This window comes from Malurus melanocephalus, unplaced genomic scaffold, assembly GCF_030028575.1.
Source record: "Malurus melanocephalus ecotype Western Australia unplaced genomic scaffold, MMel_1.1 scaffold_20, whole genome shotgun sequence".
Classification (NCBI taxonomy): Eukaryota; Metazoa; Chordata; class Aves; order Passeriformes; family Maluridae; genus Malurus; species Malurus melanocephalus.
In genome coordinates this window covers 2,740,104-2,751,462 of record NW_026623252.1, presented here as the reverse complement: position 1 = coordinate 2,751,462, position 11,359 = coordinate 2,740,104, and the positions used below count along the sequence as shown (strand labels likewise).

The following is an 11,359-nucleotide window of genomic DNA, read 5'->3' as shown; positions in this document are numbered from 1 at the left end:
CAGCACCACACAGCCCTGGACTGAGGAGTTTGTCTTGCTTGTCCCTCAGGGACCTCTGTGAAAGGCTACTGCTTCAGGCCCAGGACTCGGGAAGTCAGGGTGGGATCTTCCTGCCTTGGAATACTGATGCTGGACACTTGGCAATGAGTGTCCCTAAAGTCTTTGTGTGGCTCCTCCCGATGGCACGGTCCAGGGAAGTTTGTGCTCTCCCTAAGGACTCCCAGTCTCTGTGCAGCTTGTCCTGAAGTCAGGAGGTGCTGGAGGAATTTCTTGGGGCTGAAGTGAATATTTATAGAACTAGGGAAACACAGCAACATTGTGCCTCTCGCTTGGAGAGGTAGATGTCACATGTTTCCATTTCACTTGCTAATTAACCCACTATGAAACATCATCAGACAAATTTGTCATTTCATCAAGTTGCTGTAAGACAATGCATGGGGGTGTTTTGCTCACCTGGAGAACTTAAAAGCTAAAAGGAGGATTGTAAAATCAAGTCAGAGTATTTGTTTCTGTGAGGGATTTAAAAAAAAAAAAAAATTAGAGTAGCTTGAGATAATCTGGAAGTGTTGAGAAGGGGAGAGCACAGTTTATCCCAGTTTCCTTTTTCCCTTGAGGTGGATCCAGCTCAGGCATAGGCAGGAAGAGTGGGCATGKATGAAGCCGCTCACTGTTAAAAAAACCTCTTCCCTGTTTAACACTGTAAGTTACCCTACACTGCCTGGAAGCTGTGATAAGAAACAGGACAGTGCTGTCGAGATACCATACTTTAAATTGTGAATAAAGTACAAGCGGGATGTTTAAAATAGCTAAAGTGCAAACTGATCACGCAGGCATAAAAGCCGTGCTGGTTACATAAAATATAATAATGTACCCTTCAATTCAGTGACATGTTCCATGTAGGATATAATGTACTATTTGAAATCAGTAACATGTAAGAGATTGGAGAAGAGTTTCAAAGCCCAGACGGGAGCAAGGAGTAATAGCAGAGAGTAGAACATGATGATATATGACATGAGGAGGAAATAAGAATTAGATTGAATCTCAGGGAAAATTGAAGTTCTCCATGAGAAGATAAATATAATCTAAAACAAAGATATTTGGTAGCAAGGAGATACTTAGAATGCAATCCCATTGGAAGTGCCTAAGTAGATAGCAAACCAGATATGAGCATGGAGTGTGATTGAAAAATGATGTCTAAATGCCCATGTAATCCTGGCTTGTGCTGTGACAGGGAGGAAGGAGGGGRCACTTCCTCACACAACAAACAGGTGACAGCACTTCATAAGAAACATTATCTTTGGGAGCCTTGATAAACATTSCAGGGACTGGAGTGTGAGGAGGAGAGAGGATTCCACAGAGAAATCTGGGATGCATTAGAGATGGACCTGTGCTGCAGCAGAACTGAGCAGKTCTGGCCGCGTGGCCATCAGTACAYGGATGGGCGCTGGCAAAGAGCTGATGCAGGGAAGTGTGGTGGACCGTGGGCACAGCAARTCTGAGACTGATCAAATGAAACATCTGCTTGTATTTCAGGGAAAAAAATGGTCAGTTAAGCTGGTCCAGCTTCGAATAGAAAGGGATGGGAGCCCTGATATTTGTCATGTAAAAGGAGTTTTTACGACTGATTCGCTAAGGAGTAAAAGGGAGCCCGAACATTACATCCTGTGCCATTCCAGTTGGTTGCAGTGGGATTTTAGGGCTACCATAATAAASCTGAGGTCATGCACTGGAGGGAAGAAGGGCTGAGATGAGCTGGAAAGCCATTCCACCTTTCCTTTGTCCTGCTCTGCCCCGAAGCCAGGACTACTTGAAAGCTCAAAATGTTTCAAGTACTGGGGGTGGCCAGTGGGTGTCAGTTTTGCTCTATGAAGCAGCTGATGGAGCTTCCAATATCTAAAGTAAGAAACCACCTTTTAAAGGAGGCAGTGGAAAAAAACATTCCCATGGAGAAATATGAGGTCAGCCCCACAGCTYGGCATTCTGTTTTTTTCATAGCGCTGTCTACTTTAAGAGCAGTCACAGACAGTAATTCTCAGAMAAGCCGGTTTTCCTCTTTTGGTATCTCTGATTTTAGGGCAATGACAACTAAATGAGGGTCTTCAACAGAGCTCTTTTGTCTTAAAAAAGAGGAAGTCACCACCTACAGCCAGACAAATGCTTTATTTCAAAGGGTCATGTGTGTAAATGTGCAAAAGTCTCGCACAAGTCTTCTTGAATAATTTCACTGGAGGGTTGTGATTTTGTTGCCGGCCAATTAAACCAACTCAGTATAATGTAGAAATCACTTAAAAGATCAAGTCAACATTAAGGACCTGTAGCTACTTTGGATAAGATTCCCATGGAAAATACCTCCTGATTTTAAGGATCATTTTCAACAGCTATTTTTAACAAAGCTTCAGAGCTGAATGTAAAATTACACCTTTGTTGAATTAAAAACCAGCCCAACAAACCACCAGCAAGACACTAGGAAAAGCATTGCCTTTAAAATGCAAGGATTAAGCTGAGAACAGGGGCTTCCCTTGGGCTTCATAATCCACTCTGTGAGTGTTTGGGGTGAGGAAATCTTGTTCTGAATAACACTCTTTAGTAGTGTATGGATACAATAAATCAGCAAATGTAACAAGAAAAATTTTGAAGACAAAGATGATAATATCTGAAAAATATTTTCTATTTGTGCCCTCATTCATAATGCTGCAAAACTTGAATATTTTGTTCTTCACTTTCATAGATTTTACAGGGGTGAGGTCAGGAGGAGAAATCTGTTCATGTTCGTGGCATAAACTCGAGCCCATGCCCTGAAGAAAGGATACCTGATAAAATGACATCTTCTTTATCCATCATTCCACCACTCAAACTTGTATTTGGAAGAATCGTTTAAGTTACTCATAAATAGAGAGAAACATTTCTTCTTCCACATCTCAGAAGAAAATGAGCACACATGTAGCCGGAAGCAAAAGACTGTCTCTTTAATATAGAGACCAAATGACGTGTTCATTGATTTAAATCCCCAAAGGAGAACTAAAAAATGGAAATGCCTCCCTCTTAAAAACAAAAAAATAAACARGAAAAGGGAGGCATTTTCAAACCACAAGAATGAAGTTATCTTTTCTTTGCTTAAACAGTTGTGTGYGGGTAAGTAAAATAAGAATAATAAATAAAACTTTGGGAAATGAAGAGATCTTCTACCAGTAAAAGAATTAGTCTCCTAAAAAGGGCTGGAGCACTCCATCAACTTTGCTGCTGGAGCGAGACAGAGCAAAGCTTTGCAATAAAAATTAACATGCAGCTTTAAAAGGCTGTGGTCACACATTGTTTCATGCAATGCTAAGAGGAGCATAAAAAAGATGCTAATGTTTTATTTTTATGATCTAAATTGTTATTTGTGGTTAATCAAAGTTAACCCAGCTCTGCTTTAAAGCTGATTATGTGGCCAGTTAATTTCAGGTGTCTCTTATCACAACCAAGCCCCAGGATAATTCTAGGATGACACTGCTTACAGGCACAAAGGAGGCATATAAACCCCTTTTTAAAATGTCCCTCTTGCCCACTGGCACAGCTCCCTCACAGCTGTGTCCAAGTCCCTGCCCCTGAGGTGTTGCTGATTCTCAACGYAGCTGATAGAGGTGAAGCAGTACCATCAGCTTTATTTTCTCAGTGATGGACAGAAGTATGGACAGAGATATTCACCCACTGTAAGGAACTAATTTAGCCAGCTGGTATCTGCAGCCTCCCTCTGTAGTCACCAGAGAAAGAAATGTTCCTCTGGAGAGTGACTACAAGCAGGAATCTAATTTTGGTGCTTGGAGCTGCAAAATGGACTCATCAGTCTTTTCCATGGACTCTAGAAGCAGATGAGGAATAGGAGGCTAAGCAAGGCATCTGTGCCAGGATAGGCCTTGTAAATGAGGGGGAAATGAATATCCTCCTCCAAAGCAAGGCATTGATAGCCAGTCACCCACAATCCAGTCTTGGGCCTAGGCCCCAGGCTGTTCTTCACCTCTGAGATGACGGTGTCAGCCTTTGGCTCAGCTGTGCTCCTTCTGGAGGTGGAGGGCTGGGCGTTTTKGTTTTCTCAGACTATTTTATGTTCTGACTTCATTACCCATGAGACTCATGACACACCGTCTCTGCAAGGATCTAAAGACTGGTTTGTATGGCAGATTTTCACCCTAGTGCTCAATGCAGATGAGTTCCTTCACACTGCACTCCTCCCTCTGACTCTGTGCCTGGTGCTGAACAGCACAGAGGGGACTGACTAATCCCTGCTGCGCCTACCCCCTGGATCAGGTCTTCTTGCAGAGCCACACACCTGCAGGAGTTGTTGCCAGGCTGAAAGATGCTTTGCCTCTTCAGTCCCTGGCATCCACAGAAAGTGGTTTTTACAACCCAGCCTCTTCCTRGCTCTCTACAAGCACTGGCTTGATACTGCAAAAGCAGAGAAGGAAGAGGAACAAGAACTAATGAGAGTAAAGTACGTTCCAGTAGATCTGTGCTGACTTTTCTGTAGCTATGCACACTGAGCAGGGGTGGTGTTGTTTTTGGAAACGTGGTGAGTGAGGACTGAAATGATTAAACAGGACATCCTTCAGGTGCTTTGAAGAAAGGCCCTGCAACCACCCAAGTAGAATCAGGGAAAACAGCCTGTTTAACTTGCAGGGAGATCTGCAAGCTCCTGCAAAGTAAGGTGTGATGTGAACTAAACACACCAGTTACACCCTTCAGGCACAGCATCACTTTTCCAGTAAAGGGGACGTGGACACCTAACTAAMGGAGATGTGGCACTTGGGGACWTGGGTTGGTGRCGGGCCTGGCTGGCAGTGCTGGGGCCTCAGTTGGACTCAATGATCTTAGAGGACTCTTGCAGCCTAAATGGCTCCATGATTTTGTGCCAGCTCCTGCAAAGCAAGGAGGKGTACAGACAGTGAGACTACCTCACTTCATAGCAAGGCAAACTACTCCTTTCCWTACTGCTCCATATTGTCCAGAATTGAAGCTGGATTGGCTAATAAACCTAAATCATCCTGATCAGCCTCAGCTGGGGCCTCCAGCCATGCTCCTACCATGGGTCAGAAGCTCGTTTAAGCTCAGCCCCAGAGCTGGGGCTTTGAGAAGAGCTGGACTCCTGCCTGGCCATGGACCATGCTGATTCTGACCTGCAGACTGACTTCTTGGCATGATGTCTGAGCTGCCTTGTCACTGCAACTTTGCCTGAGGATCAAGGTTCTTGGTCAGACTTGGTCATCATCACTGGTTTAGGGCTGTGGGATGGACCCTGGGCTGCTGAGGCTTGTGYCAGGCTGACCTGAGGCATCTCTGTGGCTCCTGGACCCCAGGAAGCCACTGGCCAGTGCTGTGCACTTACAGGCAGGCTGAATTCAATGAGAACATGTCCTTATTGTTCTGCCAAGCTTCAAAGAGCTGTAGTGGTTTTCAAGTTCAGAATTGTATGCATTGGGTGGCTGTATCTAGTCTGTATTTCCCCCAGTGTGAGGACTGAGAATATGGCCAGAGTAGAGCAGGCTGAACCCAACAGGTCAGTGTTGGAAGGCTTACAAGACCTGCTTCCACAATGTTCATTTRGTACAAGACTTCTGTGTTGTAGAAGCCCCTTCAAACCCAAATGGCAACTTTTTACCTTTAGGTATTTAACCTTTGGGGTAATAGAAAAGTGGAAGAGCTCCATTCCCACCAAATTTTCAGCTGTAGCAAAGTTGTGAGCCTGGTTGTTWGTCACAGAATGTTCCCTGGTACTTTGCAAAACTTGACATAATTGACACCTGTAATTTTGCCAAATTTTAGCTTGAGTAACAACTGTCTGTCTGCCTAGCTGCCTTGAGCAGCTCCAGTAATTTAAATAGATCCAGCACACTTCTGTATTGGCTGCTTCATGAGCTTCATAGTTCTGCAGTGYTCTCTGTGCAGTATGGGATGTATATAACTCTGTTGGCACTGTGTTTTCCAGCCATAAGCAARGCAAGAGTTAATTCTTATTTTTGTTGAAGTACTAAGTGGGAAGCTAGGTCATGCATAAATCCTCATTGTGCTAGGTGCTGTACAAGCAACGAATAAAAATGATCCCAGGCTCAAGGATTCTCCGTTAGTAGCTTGTGTCATAATTAAATTTTGTTAGGACACTTTAGAATTTCCCTTCCTCATAAATGAAATATCCATATACATTTATATCTCTATAATAAAAGACAAAATCTGTACACTTTTATTGTGGATGATAAAAAAGAAAATATAATACTATTTTCCAAGTAACTTGAATATAGCAATTGGAATATGTGAGGGTGAGGGAAAAGAACCATTTCTTATATACTTCGGGTTATATACACCTAAAGTTGTCCACTTTTAGTTGTTACACCTAAAGAAAGGAAGAAATATTTGTTGTGAAAACAGTCTCACACAGAGCACACTGAATTCAGGTGGAAAGCAGAAAGCAAGAGCTGGTGCCCTTTTAAGATTCAAATATTGTGCCTTCATGAATAAAGCTCTGACAGTAAAGATAAGAGAAGAAAATACAGCAACCATGTGATATATTAGCAGAATGTTTTACAAAGTCCCCCACAAAGCATCCGCTGCGCTTGAAAAGCCTAACCAGCCCAAGTGAGAAACTATTCACAAATTTAGTATTCAGATTACATACTCTGCCTTTTCAACTGCTCTCTGTACAATGAATGCCTGTACGACTACAGTAACAGACACAGATCTACAGTTTCTGTGGCCTTTGAGCTATTATGAGTATTATGCCTCTCCATAAATTACATCTGCATGTCCTGAAAATACCAACTGTTTTAACAGGAATAATCTAAAGGCTTTTATCTTGGTGATATAGAAGGGATACAGTATGTTGCGYCCCTTTTAAAATTAATAGAGTATGAGCTGAAGGTATTCAAGGTTGTTCATTATTTTCTTTATAGGTCTATTAATTGATACATATAAGCATAAAACAGTGCTTTATTATAGGGAAAAGGAGGAGATGGAATAACAAATAGATTAGTGCTTATATGTGTTTTAGATTGCCCAATGCACAGTTAAGTAAAGAAAGCTCTGTGTTTGTCCTCTTCAAAGTATATTGGGACTGGATCCAGTTTGCCTTCAAAGTGCCCCTTCTGTGGAAAGGGAAGGCTCAGTCTAACAGCGAGAGAGCTGATGCAGGGGTCTGCTACTCTGCCGTGTTCACTGCTGTCCCAGGCAACACTGTGGCACATAAGTCTTTTTTAATTTGCTGAGTATGAAYTAAGTCTTGAGCTTAGGCTGTGCTGAGCTACAATTTCTGTGAATACCTAATAGAAGGGTTTGGGAGTGAACTAGAGCACCTTGACMTTATATAGGCATATAAAAAAGGGGAATTAGAAACTTTAAACCAGAATTCACATTAAAAGCATGATGGCTGTTTTGAATTGGTATTCTCATGCATGTGCATATGCACACATCTATATGGGTTAAATGTTTAAATATTTAGCTGGAAACAGGCTGAGCCCATCAAACCTATCAAAGCACATTGCTGTCAAAYGATGAGGAATTAAACTCCTGCGAGACCGGGGAGTTCTGTTATCTCCAGCACACAGGAGGGGAACTGAAGCTCAGGGAGACTGAGCAAGTGCCAAGGAGGACATCACAGCTCTCGAGTAGGTGGCTGTTGGCACAACCTGTGATCCCTGGGACAGCTGGACTTCCRTGGCAGGACACTGTCCCAGGGCAGGCAGGGCTGAGCTCCTGTGGGTGGCAATGGAAAGAGGCTCCCAGGAGCTCCAGGAATGGTTTTTTCAGARGTGTGCCAGAGTGACCCTTATAATGTGGCAGAATTCCCTGGCAAAGCYGAGAATTGCTCTTGGGACACTGCTCAGCATTGCATGGAAAAGCTCTCATTGCACGGATTGCTGCATTTTAGAAATGCAGAACTGAAACACAGGGCAATAATGACAGCCAAAATTACACAGAGAACCTCCAGTCATGTTTGGATGTGAATCCTGCTCTCCTGATCCCCAAGCTTCCACTTGGCCCTCAAGAACACCACAGTGGTTCTGCTGACTTGAGTGATGTAAATCACTGTGGAGCTCCTGCTAGAACCCAGAGTTGAGTTCTGCCTTTAAACCAGTGATTCAGCCCAATGTTGCTGTAGTGAGGATGTGCTCATCCCTGCAGCCCTTGGACTTAGCAAGCTCATTTACAAAGGCAAGTCCTGTCACTTTRTTCCCTGCCCCTTACTATTCCCTTGGTCACTCCTCCTTGTTTTCACAGCTTCATTTGGTTTCGAAAGCTTGTGGAGCAGCAGGATTAAAAAATCAGAAAATATTTACTGTAGAGGATGGGTCTGGCTTTTCCCATCAGCTTCCATGGCTCAAGCAGGTTCCCAGCAGCTTTGGGAGAAAAGCTGTTAGCTATTAAGTTATTACCTGTAAGGAGAGCCAGCTGGAAGCTTTCAGTTTTCAACATTTTGATGAAAAGCACCATAAAAATCTTGACAACAAGACTTGTAGTATTTCAATGACATGTTTTGCATTTGTCCCTGCTTTTTAATGGTCTGTAAAAGTGATCAAAGGCTTCAAAATGCTGCCGAGACCCACATCTCAGCAATTTTGACCCCCCAAAATGAAGGGGGGAAGGCAAAACTCAAAGTGAGTGCTGTTGAGTGAGTTCATTTGGACAGCTTTTGGGAAGTCACTTTCCATCTGGAGGAGAGTGTCCACAAGGAGAGTTATTCCAGCATAAACGGTTACGGTATAATTACCCAGCTCCAGCTATGCCAGTCTATTTTCTGGTGTAGGCAAGCCAAGTCTAGTTGTTGAAATGTAGGCGTGGGAAACATGAAGTCTGCTTTCTAGGCTCAGCTCTGAGTGTTCTCTGTGGCCAGTCCCCTAACCTTTCTGCATCCTTCCTATGCAAAATGAGAAGAGTTAAGTTAAACCTACTTCACAGATGTGGCATTATGACTAATTGGCTCAAATTTGTGGTCCTGGGTAGAGAGTTGTCAATTAACTTCAGTGTTTTGGGCTGGCTGAATCATTTAGTGTCCTTTCCAAAGTGGGGTTTCTCTCCCTCTCTCAGGGTTGGGTGGCTCTGCTGCTACAAAGCAGAATCTTATTTGGTGTGAMGTGGTGGTGCTAATAAAACCCAGGACTTACCTTGTTTCTAACAACACTGKTGTGCTTACGTGTAGTGAGAGCAAGAGTTAAGGCTTTTGCTTCAGGATCTTGTAGTTAAAATTTTGCCTCCAAGCAAKTTTTTTCTGGTACCTAGAGCCTTAGATACACAAAGAATGTGGGTATGTAGTGATGGAGRTACTTCCACCAGCGCACATTTGAAACTCAGTGGGAAAATGCACATTACTCCCCTTTGGTACCAATGAAAATCAAGGACAACTCTTCTGATATTCCCATCAGTCGCTTTGTTGGGTCAAAAGCCTCAAGGGTGCATGGGCAGCCTGCATTCCAATGCTTCCTGGTATTTGTGTGCTTAACTTTGCAAACTGAAATTTCATAACGTCTGTGCATATCGTGCATACGATAGACACAGCCTGGGCTTCCTAATGGGCTGTAAACTCTGGTGCCCAATGATGGCATTACCAGGGTCACCAGCGCTCAGCAGTTCAAAGAGAAGAAAGCAGGACGATGCTGTCGCACCTGATCCAGGACCTGTGGAAAGCAGGGAAAACTGTGAGGAAGCACGTCAAACACTCACCCTGTCAGTTGTGGGGATTTTGGGTCCCTGSTCGGGTCTGTGGGGATGGTTCCTCGCTGTGGGGGTGTCCCCTCGCTGTGGGAAATACTCGAGGCTGCTCCTTCAGCCTTGGCTGCGGGGCAGCGCGAGGATTTCCCTCAGGACAATAATGCTGCTTTTTCCACTTTTCCCTGCACACCGACTTCTCAGGAGCGGTGGGGAGGGGGAATGCYACATTGAGATTTTGCTTGTACCCGGGCTGTCTCTAAGCGTAAACGGACCAGAAACTCCGCTCATATCRGCCGTGAATGTTTAATTAAGTAACAAGCTCGGCCGCCCCTCAGTCGGTTATAAATAGAAGTGCTGAATCATGACTCCRGCAGCACCTCGGCCCGCCCTGCGGGAGCCCCTGGGCGGCGGCCGGAGGGGTGTGAGGGGTGCCCGGAGCGGAGCCGCCCTCAGGGGCCGCGGCCGTGCCCTCAGGGCGCGCGCGCCCGCCCGCGTGAGGCGCGGGGCGCGCATTGTGGCGGCGGCGGCGGCCGCACTTGTCCTGTAATCGATTGCCGAGCGCGCTGAGCGGCCTCGCGCCGGCAGCGGGCACCCGCCCCCCGCCGCGCCGGCCCCGCGGGGACTGAGGCGCTGCGGGGCGGGAAAGAGTGTGAGGGAGGGGGGGCGCGAGTGTGAGTGCGAGGGACCGTGTGTGGGACTGGGTGTGAGTGTGTGTGTGTGCGGGTGAGGATGCGAGTGAGGGAGACACTGTGTCCGTGTGAGGGACTTTGAGGGAGGAACTGAGTGTGAGGGAGCGAATTGAGTGTGTGTGTGTGTGAGAGAGAGAGGACCGAGTGTGAGGGAGGGAGTGAGAATGTGTGTGTGAGGGGCTGACTGTGACTGAGGGAGAGACAGTGTGCGTGTGAGGGAGGAACTGAGTGTGAGGGAGGGAGTGAATGAGTGTGTGTGTGTGTGGGTTTGAGCTTGAGGGAGGGAGAGTGTGTGTGAAGGAGGAAGTGTGTATGTGTGTGCGGGAGGGAGAGTGTGTGTGTGTGAGGGAGTGCCTGTATCTGTGAGGGAGGCAGTGTGTGTGTGTGTGTGTGAGGGAGGGAGTGCGAGTATCTGTGCGTGAGGAAGGGAAGGGAGTGTGTGCGAAGGAGGGAGCGAATGAGTGTGTGCCTGGGTGTCTCTGGGAGGGAGGGAGAGCGGCCGCCGCCGCCGCCGCCGGATCGGTTTCTCGGGGTTTGACCAGCTGTCCCAGGCTAACCCTCTGCTCTCTGAAGATGGAGGAAGTAAAAACAGGATTACCCTTAGCTACGGCTCCTCCGCCGCCTTAGTCCCCCCACAGCCAACTGCCGTGCACAAACACACCTCCACTGGGCAGAGGGAGCCGACACTAATAAACACACAAACAAAAGGGGGATGGAACTGACTCACTGCCTGCGCGGCTGAGGTAAATCTGCGCCTGGCTTCTTATTATTTCTTTCTTTTTCTTTCTCCCTTCCCCTCCTCCCCTCCTCTCCTTCCCCGGTCCCTCTTTCCCCAGCGGGAGGGACAGCTCCGTCCGGGGCCGGGGGGACGCGGGGCTCGGTCCGTCCGTGTGGGTCTGTGTGTGCGGAGGGTCCCCGAGCCGAGCGCGGCTGTGCAGCATCCCCGCGGGCGCCGATGACTTGTTGCTGTTAGCCCAAAAAATAAAAATAAAAAAAAA

General features: G+C 46.2%; 1 protein-coding gene across 2 annotated transcripts in view; it reads left to right on the top strand.

Annotated features, from left to right (window-relative positions):
• The first annotated feature begins 10,572 nt into the window (after positions 1-10,572).
• IKZF2 (IKAROS family zinc finger 2) overlaps positions 10,573-11,359 on the top strand; it is a 114,021-nt gene continuing 113,234 nt past the window's right edge. For both annotated transcript variants that reach the window (XM_057389872.1, XM_057389871.1), the window contains exon 1: positions 10,573-11,104. The gene's annotated coding sequence lies outside the window, so the exon portion shown is untranslated. The remainder of the gene's footprint in view (positions 11,105-11,359) is intronic.